Below are 13,930 nucleotides of genomic sequence, written 5' to 3'. Positions count from 1 at the left end.
GACAACAACTAGATGGTAGCCATGAAACTGTCCACATTTTTGCAGCCCAAATATGGCAGGTCTACATATTCTTTAACAATAAGTAGAGAGCCACGTGTTGCTAACTCATAGTCTACCTCATCGTTTTGGAAGATTCAATAACTGGGTTCACGTTGTTGTTTATTCGTTCAGTCGCTTCCGACTCTTTGTGACTTCATGGACCAGCCCACACCAGAGCTTCCTGTCGGTCGTCAACACCCCCAGCTCCCCCAGGGACTAGTCCGTCACCTCTAGAATGTCATCCATCCACCTTGCCCTTGGTCGGCCCCTCTTCCTTTTGCCCTCCATTCTCCCTAGCATCAGCATCTTCTCCAGGGTGTCCTGTCTTCTCATTATGTGGCCAAAGTATTTCAGTTTTGCCTTTAATATCATTCCCTCAAGTGAGCAGTCTGGCTTGATTTCCTGGAGGATGGACTGGTTTGATCTTCTTGCAGTCCAAGGCACTCTCAGAAGTTTCCTCCAACACCACAGTTCAAAAGCATCGATCTTCTCTCAGCCTTCCTTACAGTCCAGCTCTCGCAGCCATATGTTACTACGGGGAACACCATTGCTTTAACTATGCGGACCTTTGTTGTCAGTGTGATGTCTCTGCTCTTAACTATTTTATCGAGATTGGTCATTGCTCTTCTCCCAAGGATTAAGCGTCTTCTGATTTCCTGACTGCAGTCAGCATCCGCAGTAATCTTCGCACCTAGAAATATAAAGTCTTTCACTGCTTCTACATTTTCTCCCTCTATTTGCCATTTATCAATCAAGCTGGTTGCCATAATCTTGGTTTTTTTGAGGTTTAGCTGCAAGCCAGCTTTTGCACTTTCTTCTTTCACCTTCATCATAAGGCTCCTCAGTTCCTCTTCACTTTCAGCCATCAAAGTGGTATCATCTGCATATCTGAGATTGTTAATGTTTCTTCCAGCAATTTTAACTCCAGCCTTGGATTCCTCAAGCCCAGCATGTCGCATGATGTGTTCTGCATACAAGTTGAATAGGTAGGGTGAGAGTATACAGCCCTGCCGTACTCCTTTCCCAATCTTAAACCAGTCTGTTGTTCCGTGGTCTGTTCTTACTGTTGCTACTTGGTCGTTATACAGATTCCTCAGGAGGCATACAAGATGAGTTGGTATCCCCATACCACTAAGAACTTGCCACAATTTGTTATGGTCCACACAGTCAAAGGCTTTAGAATAGTCAATAAAACAGAAATAGGTGTTTTTCTGAAACTCCCTGGCTTTTTCCATTATCCAGCGGATATTGGCAATTTGGTCCCGAGTTCCTCTGCCTTTTCTAAACCCAGCTTGTACATCTGGCAATTCTCGCTCCATGAATTGCTGAAGTCTACCTTGCAGGGTCTTGAGCATTACCTTACTGGCATGTGAAATGAGTGCCACTGTTCAATAGTTTGAACATTCTTTAGTGTTTCCCTTTTTTGGTATGGGGATATAAGTTGATTTTTTCCAGTCTGATGGCCATTCTTGTGTTTTCCAAATTTGCTGGCATATAGCATGCATTACCTTGACAGCATCATCTTGCAAGATTTTGAACAGTTCAGCTGGGATGCCGTCGTCTCCTCCTGCCTTGTTATTAGCAATGCTTCTTAAGGCCCATTCAACCTCACTCTTCAGGATGTCTGGCTCTAGCTCACTGACCACACCATCAAAGTTATCCCCAATATTGTTATCCTTCCTAGACAGGTCTTCTGTATATTCTTGCCACCTCTTCTTGATCTCTTCTTCTTCTGTTAGGTCCTTGCCATCTTTGTTTTCAATCATACCCATTTTTGCCTGGAATTTACCTCCAATGTTTCTAAATTTCTGGAAGAGGTCTCTTGTCCTTCCTATTCTATTGTCTTCTTCCACTTCCGCGCATTGCTTGTTTAAAAATAATTCCTTATCTCTTCTGGCTAACCTCTGGAATTTTGCATTTAATTGGGCATATCTCCCCCTATCGCTGTTGCCTTTTGCTTTCCTTCTTTCTTGGGCTACTTCTAGTGTCTCAGCAGACAGCCATTTTGCCTTCTTGGTTTTCTCTTTCTTTGGGATGTATTTTGTTGCCGCCTCCTGAACAATGTTGCGAACGTCTGTCCATAGTTCTTCCGGGACCCTATCTACTAAGTCCAGTCCCTTAAATCTATTCTTCACCTCCACTGCATATTCCTTAGGAATATTAGTGAGCTCATATCTAGCTGATCTGTGAGTCTTCCCTAATCTCTTTAGTCTGATCCTAAATTGTGCAAGAAGAAGTTCGTGATCGGAACTACAGTCAGCTCCAGGTCTTGTTTTTACCGACTGTACAGATGTCCGCCACCTTTGGCTGCAAAGGATGTAGTCAATCTGATTTTGGTGTTGTCCATCTGGTGAAGTCCATGTATAAAGCCATCTCTTAGGTTGCTGGAAGAGAGTGTTTGTTATGCACATTGAGTTGTCTTGGCAAAATTCTATCAGCCTATGTCCTGCTTCGTTTTGTTCTCCTAGGCCATGCTTACCTGTAATTCCAGGTGTCATCTGACTGCCCACCTTAGCATTCCAGTCTCCTGTGACAAAAATAACATCTCTTTTAGGTATATTGTCCAGTAGGTGCTGCAGATCCTCATAGAACTGCTCTACTTCAGCTTCTTCAGCATCTGTGGTTGGGGCGTATATTTGGATCACTGTGATGTTAGATGGCTTGCCTTGAATTCAAATTGAGATCATTCTATCATTTTTTGGATTGTATCCAAGCACTGCTTTAGCCACTTTACTATTAATTATGAAGGCTACTCCATTTGTTCTGTGGTCCTCTTGTCCACAGTAGTAGATCTGGTGGTCATTTGATGTGAAGTGGCCCATTCCAGTCCATTTCAGTTCACTGATGCCCAAAATGTCTATCTTTAATCTGGACATCTCACCAATAACCACATCCAATTTGCCCTGGCTCATAGATCTTACATTCCAGGTTCCAATGGCGTGTTGATCCTTAGAACATCGGATTTGCCGTTCACCACCAGCACCTTTGGCCGCTAGCCGTCCTTTCAGCTTTGAGCTAGCTGCGTCATCACGTCTGGGGCTAGTTGAACTCATCCTCTGTTCCTCCCCAGTAGCATTTTGACTATCTTCCGACCTGGGGGTCTCATCTTCCGATGGTATACCGACAAATCTCTGGTTGTACTGATCCATTTAGTCTTCACGGCAAGAATACTGGGGTGGGTTGCCATTACCTTCCCCAGGGATCGCATTTAGTCTGACCTCTCTGTCATGACCTTCCCGTCTTGGGTGGCCTTTCACGGTTTAGCTCATGGCATCATTGAGGTGCTCAAGCTCCAGCACCACGACAAGGTAACGATCCTTTGCTGAAGAACTGGGTTCATACTATGTGATAAAACATAACGTGGTTATATTGGGTTTGGATCCAGCCAATTGTGATTTGTTCGCTAAACTATTATTAAGTAGATAATGGTTTAATGCAATGTATGAATCCAGTTACCATAATGATTTGCTTTAGGCTACAGAATGATCTTATTTTCTAAATCCAAGCTGAACTGTTACATGTTGAAGTTCATTAGATCTCAGTTACTTTTGTTTTTTTGTTTTTTTCCTTCTCTCTCTCTCCTCTCTGATTTGTATTAGTGTTATTTTTTTAAGTTCTCTTTAAAACGTCTAATAAAATTTACTACAAAAACCTCAGTCACTATGTAGGTACTTAATTACAGTATACAATGGACAGTGCCACCAGTAATTTTAAATGAAGACAAAAGGATTTTCTAATGAGGAAAGAACAGCCAGGTCTCAAGCTTTTATATTTATAAAAAGTTAAAAAGAAATAGCACTCAAATGGATAAAGGAAATTAATAGCCCTGAACAGTTTTTGACATTTATATTTTTTCTAGTTATTTTTAATTGTAATGGAAAAAATACTGTATTTCATCATACTAATCTATTATCAAACACTTTGATAATGGATCAATAAATTATTAAATTGTTGGAAAAGGAAGTTCACAAGATGCTCCTCTTTTGTACTCACTGGAAATATAGGGCAGGGTCCTGATACCTATTTTAGTAAGACTCTAGCAGGTTTTTTCCCCCCTCCTTTCCATAAGAGGGGTTTTTACAAACCTTTTTGGTCTGAATTTCAGATTCACATGTCTTACCATGAATTGCTTTTGATTCAGTCTCAGAAACATTTTCAGAAGGCATGAAAAATCAGGAGTCTGGTAGCACCTTTTCTGACTAACATATTTAGATGGAAAAGGTGCTACCAGATTCCTAATTTTTTTTGCCACCGTAGACATGGCTCTCCTACAATGTTAGAAGCCCTGGAGAACTGCAGTTTGAAAACAGGAATGCCAAATCTCCTTGGGTGTGTGGAATCATCTGCACACTTTGCTGGAGCCTGATTGTAGCATATCAGATGTGCTTTATAACTTCTCATCCTGGAAGATGCAGCTGTGTCAGAATGCAGCTACATTTTTCAGATACTTTTAGGAATCACCATCCATACACTTGGCAAACAAACCAAAATACCCTGTGCTTTTCCTAATCAGTGATGGGAGGGAATTCGTACCGTTTATCCACAGCACTGACACAGCTGCTGCCAAATGCATGCCTATTTCACTTACATTGTCACATTCCAAAAGGCTCTGTCTTGTTTTGGTACATTATGACCCCTTACAGGAGGAGGGGATCTTTAGTGTTCAAATAAGTGCATTGAATCAGATATTAGGTCCCATTTAGTTGAGTGGGCCTTATGCTCAAGAAAGTATAGGATTGCAGTCCTCCCCACACAAAAAGGCAACCTGGGAGAAGGATATTTGGATCCCACGCAAAACAGATTTACAAGTAATAGACGTATTGAGCCAAACAAAAATTGAGCAAAAGACAGCTCAAATCAAACACACAAATTAGAGGATTGAGCACCAAATGCTGAGAATATCTTTTAATTCAGCAACTAAATACAGGTATATCTGGGTCTATGATCAATGACAGGTTGTTAAACTCTCTTCATTGTAGCAGAGTCAGCAAATGAAAAGAATTGATTCTGCCTCAATCATGATGTAAAGTATCTTATTCACAGCATAATTTGAAATTTTGAAAAGCTGGGGAGGGGGATTGTTTACAAAATAAGGGGTTTTGCTAGTTTGGAAGGTGTAAGACCTTCAGGAGACGAATACCTTGATTTTTACTCTTTTCATGAAAAGAAAAAGGATTAAAACCAAAAGAAGCATTTTGAATAGTTAAGTGACTGCACAATAGCTGTGCAGTGACTCTTTCTAACTGATGCGGTCTTGTAAAGTCAATATACAGTAGATGGTTGTAGGAATGAACTAAGAGATCCATTGCTGGTCGTATTCATTTTAACTGAAATTTTATTATTTAGGATTTTTTTATTCCACCTTTCTTATTTTTATAAACTGCTCAAGGTGGGGAACATACCTAATACTCCTTCCTCCTCTTATTTTCCCCACAATAAGAACCTGTGAAGTGAGTTGGGCGGAGAGAGAGTGACTGGCCCAAAGTCACCCAGCTGGCTTTCATGCCTAAGGCGGGACCAGAACTCACAGTCTCCTGGTTTCTAACTTGGAGCCTTAACCATTAGATCAAACTGCCTCTCTGAAATTAAATATATTTTTTAGATTGAGTCCAATGCAATAAGGTGTTGCAGACCTAATGATAATATCAGTGAAATATCTCCAATATTATACTTCCTCTCTGGAACATGACCTTCACGAGTCATTCTTGAACAAACTTGATCCAGATGGATAGAAAGACTCCACTGGATACTGAGAGAAAATAGCTGCAGAAGAGTTTACCAGCTACCTTCATATTTGAACATGCTTATTTCAATGGAAGAGATAATTAGTGGGGGAAGTAAACATCAATATTAAGAAAAATGCAGTGGAAAAACTGCTTTGCTCCTTCTTGTGATTTTATCTCAAACCTCTAATGGCAAGTTTAAAAAATTACAACTGCTTTAGAAACATGTTTTGAAATGTGATTTTAATTTCTTCACTAGTCCAGATGAAGCTAACTGACAGTAATCCCTCCTCCTAGATAACATTTTCACTATTTATTCTGATAAAAAGATACCAATCTTTGCCATCATACATTCTGTTCTGTATTGGAATAATAGAATGCATTTTGTGTGTCATGAGTGAGGACATTGTGGTTTTATTTTAAAATGTTTTTTTAAAAATAAAATTTATTAAAAGTTTTATGAAGAACATAAAAACTAAAACTAATAGAAAATAAAAATCAAGCATTTAATTTAAAATGGTTGATAGAAACTAATAGGACTACCAGATCTGGGGTGGTACTGGACTGTTAAACAGGGTGTTCATCCAGATTTCTGCAGCCAGATGTGATAGCCCTAAAAGTATGGCCTCACGATGCAAGAGCCTGGAGGTGGCTACCATAGAAGCTATTCTCAGTTTATATTCCTCTAGTGATCATCTGAAGCAGGGAAATACTGCCATTTGGTACATTTCAAGGCTGGGTTCTTAAGGCTGTTCCTGGAGGCCTGACATATTAACAGTAGTATAAATCCATGGAATGGGTCGATTTATACTATTGAAAAATTAACTAAAATTATCTCCTTAACCAGTGCTGCTCCAGTGCCTATCTGCCAGCTCTTCCTGTCTCTCTCTTGCCTTTTGATTGGACAATAGGATTATAGGTGGAGAATAGTGGACAGGTGACCTGTACCAGTGTTTGTGGGATGAAGGGAGAAAGGGAGGAGGAGGTAGAAAACAGTGGGTTGGGACATGATGAGAAAAAGAAAAGAAAAGAAACAAATAAAAAAGAGCAGAGGAGACCACTGAAGTAAAGAGGGTGAGCCTTGAGAAGAAAGGAATGAATGGGTCTATGGGAAGAAAAGGAACAGAAGAAGCGAAGACCAAGGGGCCACAGTGAAAAAGAACTGGGTAGGAGCATATCTATGGTGAGGCCAGGTATCAATTTTTTTGCAACATAATCATAGTCCTGACAGTAAAAAAGAAAAAGAAAGAGGAAGTTAAAGGGATTTGCTGCTTTGATCTGGGAAAAGGAAACCCACAACTAGAACAGGTAATGGCCCCTACTCATGAGGATGATGCTATCCTGAGAAGATATTTCCTGGTTGCCATCTGACCAAGAAGAGTTTAAGACAGCAATGAATTCAACAGAGAAAACAGGTTATGAATGGCAGAGGATGAAGTTCATGTTGCTTTAGGCACCATAGGAGGAAGAAAGAAAATCAGGGGCAGGAAAGGTGAGAAAGAGAAGGCTGATTTTTCTGGTGAAAATTTGTGGGAGACTTAAAACAGTTCTTAAAAACCTGTTGCGGTGGTGGTGGTGGTGGTGGTGGAATTCTAGATAATCCTAATCCTGCCCATATCTGTGATACAGCCCAAGTCATTCTGCTTTATCACCTTGCCTTCTGAAAACTTCACCTCCCCAAAGTGCTCACAGCTGCTAAAAGGGCAAGAAATGTGTGTGTGTGTGTGTGTGTGTGTACACACACACACACACACACACACACATGGTGGTCTCCCCTCATCCACAAAACAACCTGTGTGTGTGTGTGTGTGTGTGATTGAGATAAGAGGTGACAGTTGATAAGAGGTTGAACTAAAAAAAGGACCTGACCCCAAATAACCCCATGGTCTCCATAGCTGAGCAGGGGCATGAACCTAGATTGCCACAGTCCACCTCCAACCATGTCATCTATATCCTTATCATACCACCACCTTTTGCTGTTATGGGAGGTGCTGCAGCCTCAGCAGGCGGCAGCATTTGGCTGAGCTTGTCTGGGCTTGGAAGCTAAGCAGTGCCTGATCAGATTAGAACTGGACGAGAAACTATCAGGGAGTTCCTGGGTGGTAGACTGTGGCAGGGGCTACTGACTGACTTTACACCAAACTAGTACGTGTGAACATAGCATAAATAATTTGCCACAGCAAAAAGGATATTGCATAACTTAAGAAGAACTTAAGAAGAACCCTGTTTTATACCTGAATGATTTATGGTGTGCATGCCTACACAATACATAATGTGGAATAATGTAATTGGACACCCCTTTTCAGAGGATGTGTTCTCTGTATGCCAATCATACAGTCATAGTTTTTTTGATACCTCCCCAGAAGGTTAATTTGGATCATGCAAGATGTAGCAATAAATGAATGCCACCCTCTTGTCTCTGAGCTTATCTTGCACGTATGGGTTGGCAAGCCATACGTGCAAGAGTCTAATGCAAATTACCTCTGAATGACTGCACATGTACCTAGGTGCTTCTCAACCCCATTAAGATGGAAATAGGGTTGTCAACTTTTCAATGGCCTTTGTAACAATGCACTTAAGTATCTGTGTGTGTTTTCATCAACAGAAGAGAGTATCTGTAGCTCTGAACTGTGGAGTCCTTAGTGCTCTCCGAGCTTGGTTGTTTGCTTGCAGACATTTCATTACCCAACTAGGTAACATCACTGGTGCCAGTGAGTGTGGGGTTTTGCTCCCTGTTTACCTGTTAACTGTTAACCTGTTAACCTGTGTACCTGTTAACTGTTTGCCAGTTTGGCGAGTGGTTAAAGCAATGGGCTAGAAACCAGAAGGCTGTGTATTCTAGTCCCGCCTTAGGCATGAAAGCCGGCTGGGTGACCTTGGGCCAGTCACTTTCTCTCAGCCCAACTCACCTCACAGGGTTGTTGTTGTGGGGAAAATAGGAGGAGGAAGGAGTATTAGGTATGTTTGCCACCTTGAGTTATTTATAAAAATAATAAAGGCAGGATAATATAATATTTATATTTATAAAAATGATATATGTGTAGATAGATAGATAGATAGATAGATAGATAGATAGATAGATAGATAGATAGATAGAAGCTTGCCCTGTCAGTGTGGGTGGGGGTGTGGTTTTCTTAACTGTGTTTTTATCAGTTAAATTTCTGGAAGGACTTTAATCCAACTAAAATTTGTTGAAAAGTAGAACACCCCTTAAATTAAGAAGGCAGTGGTGAATATTTAGAAAGCCATTATTGACTAGGAAAGGGGAGACCCAGGTTCAACTCTACTCTCAGCTTGATGGAAATTTACTTGGTGACCTTGTTGGGGGTGGAAATTGAAGGGAGTGTTATGTAGACCACCTTGAGAGCCTGAAGGAAAGGTATGATATAAATATTAAAAAAAACATTAAAAACCTGAATGAGCTACAATTGGCTAGATTTATACATGTTAAACCATAAACTTTAATCTATAAATCATAATGGTTAGGTCACACGACACATCCATTTATTAACCCTTGTGCTAAGGCCATGTATGATGCACTTTTCTAGGGTATTGTGTTGTGCATGTCTCTATATAGACTGGAGCAGTGTTTTTCAATCTTGACAACTTTAAACTGCGTGGACTTCAACTCTCAGAACTCCCCAGCCAGAAAAGCCCTGAATAGTAAATAGAAGAATGGGCAAAGTAATAAGAGAGCCAACAGAGAGCAGGTTTGCATGTCATAACTACAGTTTGCTTAACCTTGATATACTGAATAAATAAAAAATGGTTGAGTTCCCAGAACACATGCTATAATGGTTTACAAGTTTCATTTGGCTGAGTTGATACAATATGTTATGTCAGAACTAATCAAGCCAGATGTATTGTAGCATAGGCTTTGTGGTTGTGACTGCATTGAGTTAACTAAAAATAAATATACTGGCAGCTGACTCTTAAGAAAATGCACCTATATGAATATATTCTGTGCATCAAATGAAGGGCAAACCAGTCCATATGGCTTATGTGAAAAAAAGCTATTATTTAATGTATCACACAAAAGTTAATGTTGTCCTAGGATAATGTGAATTCCTGCCCTCATTTGTGTGAGGTTGGCCGGTAAGCAATTCTTCACGAGGTGTTTTGTACTTTGAAACATAAATCTGCCGAAGAGTTACTGTGAATCATATTTGCGTCAGTTTTCCCTTGGCCCAGAAAGAAAGCTGATAGCCATGTTACTCTGGCTTTTATCTGGTATGAAAACATCTGCTTTGTGATTATGGAAGGGTTAAAAGTGAAAAAAGTATTTTCCATAAGAAGACAAACCTGGTTACTGCTAATATTGGTACAGTATTTTTGCTGTACAGGGCATTCTAGTCTGGATAAGAGAAAGAAAGAAAGAAAAAGAAAGAAAGAAAGAAAGAAAGAAAGAAAGAAAGAAAGAAAGAAAGTCAAAGGAAGGAGAAATCAATAAAATAACCCTGTAAGATACAGCTGTAAGATCATTAGCAAAAGTGTGGGAAGGGGAGCCCCCCAGCACAAGAAGGATGTGTGCCTCTGTGGTTACTATAGTGACATTAACCATTCCTTTGCTTATCCTTTTATTCTGCAAACATCCGCTTCTTAACTGTGGTAATTGAGATGGCTTCTTCTTTCCTCTCTGCTAATTGCTGAGTAATAGAGTGCTGGCAAAAGGTGAGAGACCAACACAGGGAACTGTAAATATATATCTATAAAACACTCAAAGAGAAAGAGAGGAACAGGTTGCTGTTTGGTATCTATCTCTGCCCCCTAAAAGGACATTCTGGGGGAAAAAGTTTGCTGTATTTGTTGGGTAAGCCTTTAACTGGAAAAGCATGACAAGCATGTGTTTTTCAGCTGACAGACCTTCTAAACAAAGAGTTGTATGCACCAGGAAGATCTGTTGAACTGAAAGCCCAACCCCATTAGCCTTTGGGGACAGATTGCTGCCAGGTATCTCTTAAGAGGTGTTTTGGAAGCACAGTGACTTTTGTTACTACAGGAGATGAAAAGCTATTTCCTGCCTCAGTGCTGGCCAATATTAGCTAGAAGATGAAAGAAGAATGGTAGCATTCAAAATATATACTGGGCCAAGCAATTAGGGCTGCCATTGCCAGTTTCTTTTCTCTTGTAGGCTCTTGTTTGTGCCTTTAGCAGCCCATGAAAAATAAAAATTGAGCAAAAAGAACTTCTCCTAGGATACAGATGGTGCAAATTTTTACTTCCAGTAGAGGTCTGCCAGCAGTCAGAAATGGGCTTCAGTGGGAGAAGAAGCAGGCATCAGGACAAGCTTCTCTTTTGATAGGCAAGTGCCCATGGTTGAAGGAGAAATGCTTGTATCAAGAAACACCTGCTAATGACGGTTGTAGATTTTCGACTTGAAAATGAATTCTTCAGCAACTGTGTTCTGTTTTGCACCAAATTATTTAATGCAACCTAAACATTTTGGACTTATCACAGCCTGTCAGTTATTCTTGCTGGGAATTGTGGGAGTTACAGGGTATGATGTTGGGGGAAGGGTGATCTAATAGGTGGAGGAAGCCTTTGAAAACTGTGGGGCACATATAGAACCTCCCCTCTCTTCTGCTTCCTTCACTCCGCTCCCAGCATGAGCAATAGCTCTTGGCACTCTTTGCACCCTGCCTTAATCGGCAGATTTATTTCCTGCAAGCCGGTCAATTTACATGATTAGAAAAGTAAGTCCTTTGTGGGCCACTTTCTCCTCTTCTTGGCAGAAGTCTTATGCTTTGTAACAGTTGCTTGGCAGGCAAAGCCATTTACAGAGTAGTATTGAAACCATAATGATAGCCACATTGGTCCATGAGAAAAAGAAATCCAGTGTCCCTAGTAGAACAGTCCCATGACTGTTGTTGTTTAGTCCTTCAGTCACTTCTGGCTCTTCCTGATCGGATTGATGGACATCATTTCACTAGGCTTGCCTGTCAGTGCTGGCTCTTGAAGGTCTTGGTAGCTCACGAATACCATGCCAATCAAAAACAAAATGTGTGGAAGGTTTTGAGTTCACTGGAGATCTTCATTATACAGATTATAGCAAAAAACGGCAAAGCAAGAAAGTCCAAAAATTAGGCCAGCTGTGAGGGATGCAATCTGTTCAGAATCAATTTTAAGACAGAGATTGTAGACTGAATACAGTGGGTGATGGTAGATGCTCCCTGAAAACTCCAAAGTTTGTGCATGCATTTCTGCTAGTTTGGTTGGCTATTGCTTTGTGATATAAGGCAGGGCTATCCATGTTGTCCATTTTCCTTTGATTTCAGTTATAGCCTTGTGCTTGTGTGAATACTTGGATAGGTTTCTGAGATTTGGAGAATAAAGATAAAAGCCCCAAAATATAAAACTAGATATTTATGGACATGGTTCTCTATACGCTATCAAATCCATTTCTATTTCAGAACTTTTACTGAGTAATGAACTTTTGGTATATATCTGCTTTTTAGATAGAGGCTCAGTTTAACTGAGTTTCTGAGACTGGGCAAATTCATTTTATAGGCCTTGGCTTTGAACTGAACATTAGCAGCTAGATCAGTTTAAGGGTATGGTAATCAAGGTAGGAAGACAAACTAGAACCATTTGGGGTTTAACTTATGTAATACAATACAGCAAAACTGAGCTGGGCAAATTGCTGGATTTCGGAGTTAACTTATAGGGTGGCTGTTAAATAGGTTTTAGGGTGCAGAGCATGACTAGCCTCCTGGTTTGGGGCATTGGTGGGTGAGAGTGCAGACATGCTTCCCATCTGAGAGGCAACAATGTTGTTAGAACACAATGTATGGAGCACCAGAGAAGAGCAGCAGAGCCCTCTGTCAGCCTGTTTAGCGGGGAAGAAATGAGGAGCTATGGCCTGAGTTATAGATCTTGCCTGGTGCTCATTCCAAGTACTGGAAGGCTGATTAGCCCCTCTTCTGGTGCTGGAGTTTGGGGTGGCTGTAGTCCAGCAGTCACCATCTTGTCTGTCTTGCAGAAGCCTGAGCTTACTAGCAGTGGTAGTGGACAAGACCTTTGAGGAAAGTATTGCACAAGTTCTAGGAGGTCTAGGTAGGCGGTGGCTGCTGGTAGAAGGCTGGCTTTAAACTGTGAATTTTCCAGTTGGACTTTGCTCTAGGGACTGTTTGTTACCTCCAGATTGCTCTGGAGGCTGGTCTGGAGCAGCGTGTTTCCTGATTGCATAGTCCTCTTTCTATTGTCTGGAATTGGAGTGCAACCTGGGACAGTTTGGTTGCTGGACTACATCAGCAACAGTCCCCTGGGAGCTGCTCCCCACATGGGAGTTCAGAAAAGTTCCTCTCTCAGAAATCTGCCCACTGGGGTTTGGAGCTAACACTTAGGTAGTGGTACTGCACCACCATGGTCCTCCTTGATCTCTCAGAAGTTTTGATACCACTTACCATGGTATTCTTCTGAACCATCTCCAAGGGACCATCTGCTATGGTTCTCCTTCCTGAAGGGGCAGTTCCATTTATTGATGGCAGGAGAGGAGATATCAGCCTGGAGACCTCTACTTTGGGGAGTACCTCAGGGGTCTCTCCATTCCATGAAAATGCTGGGGGAGATCATCTGTTAGCACTGGGTTCAGTATCTTCAACTTGCTGATGATACCCAATTATATATCTTGTCACTGGACTGAAGTGGTGATGAGGTGGAAATGTTGATCTAGTGCCTGGAGGCTATCAGGTTTTGGATGGGGAAGAACAGACTCTGAATGAATCTTTCCAAGACAGAGTGGCTTTGGGTTTGTGGATCTAAGGATTCCAAGGAAATTCCACCTTGATTCAGTATGGGGTTGTACTACCTCATTCAGAGGTGGTCTGCAGTTTGGGGTTCTCCTGGGCTTACAACTCCTGCAGCTCTGGGTAGGAGGGTTTTTGCATAGCTATATCTTTGCACCAATTGCATCCATTCCTGGACTGGGAGGCTTTGTTCACAATCACTTGTTCCCTAGTCACCTCCCATTGGGATTACTGTAATGCACTATACATGTGGCTGTTGTTGAAGAGCATTTGAAGCTACAGCAGGTACAGAATGAGTGGCCCGGGCAGTAAAAGATATTCTTGGGTGATGCCACTGCTTTGGCAGTTACGTTGGTTGCCAGTCAGCTTCTGGGTATGATTCAAGGTGCTGATTATCACCTTTTTAAGGCCCTATATGGCTCT

Source organism: Candoia aspera, chromosome 2 (genome assembly GCF_035149785.1).
Source record: "Candoia aspera isolate rCanAsp1 chromosome 2, rCanAsp1.hap2, whole genome shotgun sequence".
In the NCBI taxonomy this organism is placed as follows: Eukaryota; Metazoa; Chordata; class Lepidosauria; order Squamata; family Boidae; genus Candoia; species Candoia aspera.
Note: the sequence above shows the minus strand (reverse complement) of the source record.